Source organism: Lactuca serriola, chromosome 4 (assembly GCF_051521515.1).
Source record: "Lactuca serriola cultivar US96UC23 chromosome 4, Lser_US96UC23_V15, whole genome shotgun sequence".
Lineage (NCBI taxonomy): Eukaryota > Viridiplantae > Streptophyta > Magnoliopsida > Asterales > Asteraceae > Lactuca > Lactuca serriola.
The window spans coordinates 234,136,682-234,141,851 of NC_136411.1; the positions used below are offsets into that span (position 1 = coordinate 234,136,682).

Sequence of the window (5,170 nt, forward strand, 5' to 3'; positions counted from 1 at the left end):
GCGAGTCGGTTTGCGAGTCTCCGAGTTTGTCCCCTTTTCGTTGTGTCGAGTAGAGTAGTGAGTCCTGAGTGGACTCGGTGAGTTGGAAGCCGAACTCACCCATGAAGGAACTCGGCGAGTCAATGCCCTAACTCGGCGAGTTCAAGGCAATCTTCTTAGATCAAGAACAAACCCGACGAGTTGTTCATACAACTCGGCGAGTCACACCATAAAGTGTTCATCAGATGAAGATGAACTCGGCGAGTTGTTCATACAACTCGGCGAGTAGGATGAAGAACTTGGAAATCAGTTTAGAAGGAGAACTCGTCGAGTCAACGCCTAACTCGACGAGTAGAGACGGGATACAGGTCAATCGATTGAATAGGGACTCGGCGAGTTGGAGAGCCAACTCGGCGAGTCGGGTCAACTGAAAGTTGGCTCTGACCTTGGCTTATGACTTAGTCAGGGGTAAAATGGTCATTTTACCCCAAGGGACAGTTAGCTGTGATTGATTGAGTGTTTTGTGGGAGTTATAGTCGGAGGATTTCCGGAGCAGCCGCAGCAGCAGCAGGCAGTTAATTCCCACACATATCAGCAGCTACGTCGAGGTGAGTTACCTTCCAGTAGCGGTGGGTCTACGGCTACAATGTTGGCCCACCAGTAGGAGTTGTATGTAGATGATTGTCTCTGTGATATTCATCTAGGGATTACTACTACCTGTGTTATGTTTATGTGCTAGTGACAATAGGGGGAGATAGTCCCCAAGATATCCAGTCGGTAGGGCCGAAGGGGTAGTCATGATATTGTGATACATGTTATATGGTAGTAGTAGAGGGGATAAATAGTTCCCCAGTATCCGGTCGAGAGGCCCGAAGGGGAGGCCAGCACCTAGATATGCCAGGCAGTATCCGGTCGAGAGGACCGAAGGGGAGGTCAGCACCCAGATATGCTAGGCAGTATCCGGTCGAGAAGACCGAAAGGGAGGCCAGCACCCAGGTATGCTAGGCAATGTTCGGTCGAGAGGACCGAAGGGGTAGGTCGGGCACCCAGATATGTCTGACAATATATGTATGTTATGTGATTATATGGTATGCGGTACAGTGGGGGAACTCACTAAGCTTCGTGCTTACGGTTTTGAGTTTTGGTTTCAGGTACCTCTTCTTCGAAGGGAAAGGAACCGGTGCGGTAGCGGTACATCACATACACGCTTTGCTTTCCGCATCATGAGATCCTCCTGGGAATTTGTACTCTGACACTTTAATGTTTTATAAAAATGTTTCTAGACACGCAGTATCTTTTGTGAAATGATATCATCGTCGAGCCTTTTATTTTTAATGTTTTGCCATGTACTTGTTTTAAAAATGAAATTTTTGGCTCGTATTTTTTTGGGGCCTTACAAAATATTTAAGTATTTTTCATAGTTGAGCCATGCTTTTTTTTTTGGTAAAATGTTAGAACTCAACAAAAAGTCTAATTTCTTTTGCTTTTCAGTTACCAGAAGCATGTAGAACAGGAAACAGTTAAGCTGATCTATCAAGTTCATGAATATCATTCATTAGACTAACCAAATATACTATGCAGAAGACATAAAACAGCAACCATCAGATTCTATAACTTGCAAACCAATGTTATAAACATAGATACATACATGTATGATCAAAAAGCATATTTCCCTTCAAATTTTGCTAGGTTGATGGAAATTCCTATAATGTTGCGCCTCTAGCCTTGACATCGACTCACTGATGTAAGGAAGGAGGTCTTGTACATCATCCAATTAAGACATCAACATCGAGTGGCAAAATCGTCAAAATCATGGAAAACTTACTTAACTCAATCAATTCGAGCAATATCCAACCAGCATTAGAGGTATTTAATGACCTCAAACTCCAAACCATCAACAAGGGCAAAAGCTTCCAATTTAAGTTAAGTCTAAGTCCATCCAATTCAACGGTTATAGATGTAGTATTAAAAAGTAATTTGAAAATATGATGTTATACCAGATAAACTTTTCAAAGCATTTTTTTAATAAAGAATTAAAAGTATAATGATATGATAAACTAATCAATAAATGTGTGTTGCATTTTATATAAACAGATGACCACACACACTCACACATCATATACCACACACATACATTAAGGAAGAAACTTAACCTAATTTCCCCACTAGATCAAGCCTTGACTAGGTCCATGGATGGTGAGTCCTTGGACTGATATGAAATATATCCAAAATTGTTTTTCACCACAAGCTTTCCTTCCATGGAGTCGAGTGTCTTCGGTGTAATGATGTTGCCAACAAGCTACCAATCAAAAAAAATTATAATAATATTAATTATAAAAATTTGAAAGATTAACGTACTTAAATGTAGACTTTGCAAATTAACATCAAGATTAATTGTTTTTTTTTCCAATTCTATAAGATCAATCTTAATTAGTTTGAGTATGATTCTACCTTAAAATTTCACATGGAATTTGCATAGAGCCATCCCATTCAAATTTGTTCCTTTAACAGGTATCACCCGGGACCAGGCTCCCATCCCAAGCTTCCTGAACTTCAAATTAGATCCTAAAACCCAAATCAAACACAAGAAGTCATACACATACACATGCAGTCAGATATACACAGACAGTGAAATACACATAGCCTGATATACAGAAAATGGAAAGCCTCTTTCCTAGATCAGGTGAATTGTTTATAGAAATAATACATTTTCTTATCCAAAAGCCTTGAAAAGTAATCATCAACAAAATATGTGGGAGGATTAGAGCATGGGGTGCTACTTGTACATAGTATTTCAATAACCTCATTGGATGTCCGCTAAATATAAATATGAGATTAATCCTGGAAAAAAATATAATGTATTAGTAAGAGATTTTAATAACGGATGATTTTTTTCATTAAGCATCATTTAAAAGCTATGTGTTTTCACTTATATTGTCGTATGATCACTGGAATAAGTTTGGAAAATCAACAAAGATCTACCAATCTTTAAAATCTCCGAGCAATGAAACTAATCTTACAAATGATTTAGTTCAGGTTCATGTTGAGGCACCTCCTTTCCTTCACATTCCTATAATACTCACCACAGATTTCAAAAAGCTTAGAGGTGAGCATGGTTTGATATTTTGCAACCTCAAACTATATGGTAACATTAAAGCCTAAAATTTAAGCTACCAAATAAAAAAAATTAATGGAGAATTAAAGGCAACAATGAATTCAGTGTTTAAATACAGGTGGTTAGAGGGTGGCAGTGAGTGGTTGTAGGTGGTGATGACCATGATTTAGGGCTAGATGAATTGTGCAGTGGTGGATGGTGGTGATGATGGTTGATACGGTGGTGTGTTGTTGGGGTGGCTAATGCATGACGACTTAGATCTGCACCTACAAAATCATACAAATGAAACAAATGATGAGAACTCAAAAGCACAAAAACATAAGAAATCTCACCTTTGTGATTTACGAACATTTATATAGCATTAGAAACGGTGGTGGTGCTGGTGTTAGGGATCGACGTGGGTGAAGCCGAAAGGATGTGGAGCATAGGAGGAATGGGAGGAGGTTGCGACAGTGGTGAATATGTGATGGTTGTTTCGATTTGAGGCAGTCATATATTACAGATTTATGTAGAAAAAAAAATATTACACATAGAAACCTTTATAGACCAACTGGTTCAACAAAAGTTTTGATAGGAAATAAGAAACGAAGGAGTATAGGCTATAACCTGGTAGGAATTAGGATAAAGAGATTAACATGTGAGATATATTTTTAATCTAATTTTTTGAAGCCTGAGAATAAGGAAGCTATAACCTGATGGGGAAGGCGGCCTGAAACCCAGATTCAAGAATCGAGAGTATAGATTAGCGTTTCATATACAAAAACCACAAAACATAAAATATAAACTCATGTTGACATGTTTATGTGTTTATTTGTTTCTTCGATTCCTCCATTTGGAACGATGGCGAAATCACAGGCAAAGGACATGAATTGACCACCAGAGGTGTCGTCAAAGATATGGTTGAGAAGGGCATTAAGTTTTGACATTATAACTCGATGATGATTAGATGGTGAAACATTTTACTTGGTTTGGGAAGGGGCCATGGGGGTTGGTCTCCGAGAAGGGAGATGAAAAATATTAGGGTTACAGAGTCAGAGATATGGTAGTAAATGGTGGTCCAATAGTTAACCACGAAGCTTGAATCTTCAAAACTCGTAAGAATTTGGAGAGGTTTTTATAGAGAGGAGGTGAGAGGTTATTGTTTTTGAAAGTCAGGTTTGACCGACGTGGCTGAAAATCAGAAATACTAATTCAAATCTGCCAATTCTTATCAACTCTTAACTTGACTTTTTCAACCCTTTGACCAAAATAAGATTATCATTTTTAATGCATAAAATCATTGTATAAGAAGCAATAACCGTTTGTACCTCTTAATTTTTCAGCCATTGAATATATATATATATATATATATATATAGTCTTTTTTAATTTGTATATCCTTTGGCTAATTTTTTTTATTTAAAGTTGTTTGTATGTATATTCTAGTTTTTGATATCCTATGTTGATTTGCATTTTGTTCAACATAAAGTTACTTATTCTTTGTGTTGGAATCCTAAGTCGAATAGGACTTGGAGACCAACTAAACTTAGGACTTAAGCAATTTAGTTTAAGTTTTCTAATCTTATTCTACAAGTTGGTAGTATATATATATATATAGGTTTAGGTTCTATGGAAAACAAAAAACCCTAAAAAAACCATAAAAATCATGAAAATGCATGAAGAAAATACTTAGAGATCACAAATCTTTTTTTTGACTTTATATTCTTAAAAATCACAACTTTTTATATGATTTCGCTAATTTTTTTTGAGAAAAAAACAAAATATAATTAAATAATTAAAATAAAAATAATAAAAAAATATAAAAAATCAAAATTTTAATTTTTTTCAGTGAATTTAAAAAAAAACCAGCAATTTTTAAGAATATAAAGTCAAAAAAAAAAGATTTGTGATCTCTAAGTATTTTTTCATGCATTTTTAGGGTTTTTTTTGTTTTCCATATAACCCTTCCCTATATATATATATATATATATATATATATATATATATATATATATATATATATATATATATATGTGTGTGTGTGTGTGTGTGTGAATAGATATATGTATAGACACCGAGGCATGAGACTATGCAGAAA

General features: G+C 36.0%; 1 long non-coding RNA gene across 1 annotated transcript; it reads right to left on the reverse strand.

Annotated features, from left to right (window-relative positions):
• Window positions 1-2,012: 2,012 nt before the first annotated feature.
• On the reverse strand, window positions 2,013-4,159 carry LOC145100566 (uncharacterized). Its single transcript, XR_013705130.1, has 2 exons — window positions 2,431-4,159; window positions 2,013-2,278 (listed from the first exon to the last, which is right to left on the reverse strand). It is a non-coding gene; the product is annotated as an uncharacterized LOC145100566 (long non-coding RNA).
• Between the last annotated feature and the right edge of the window lie 1,011 nt (window positions 4,160-5,170).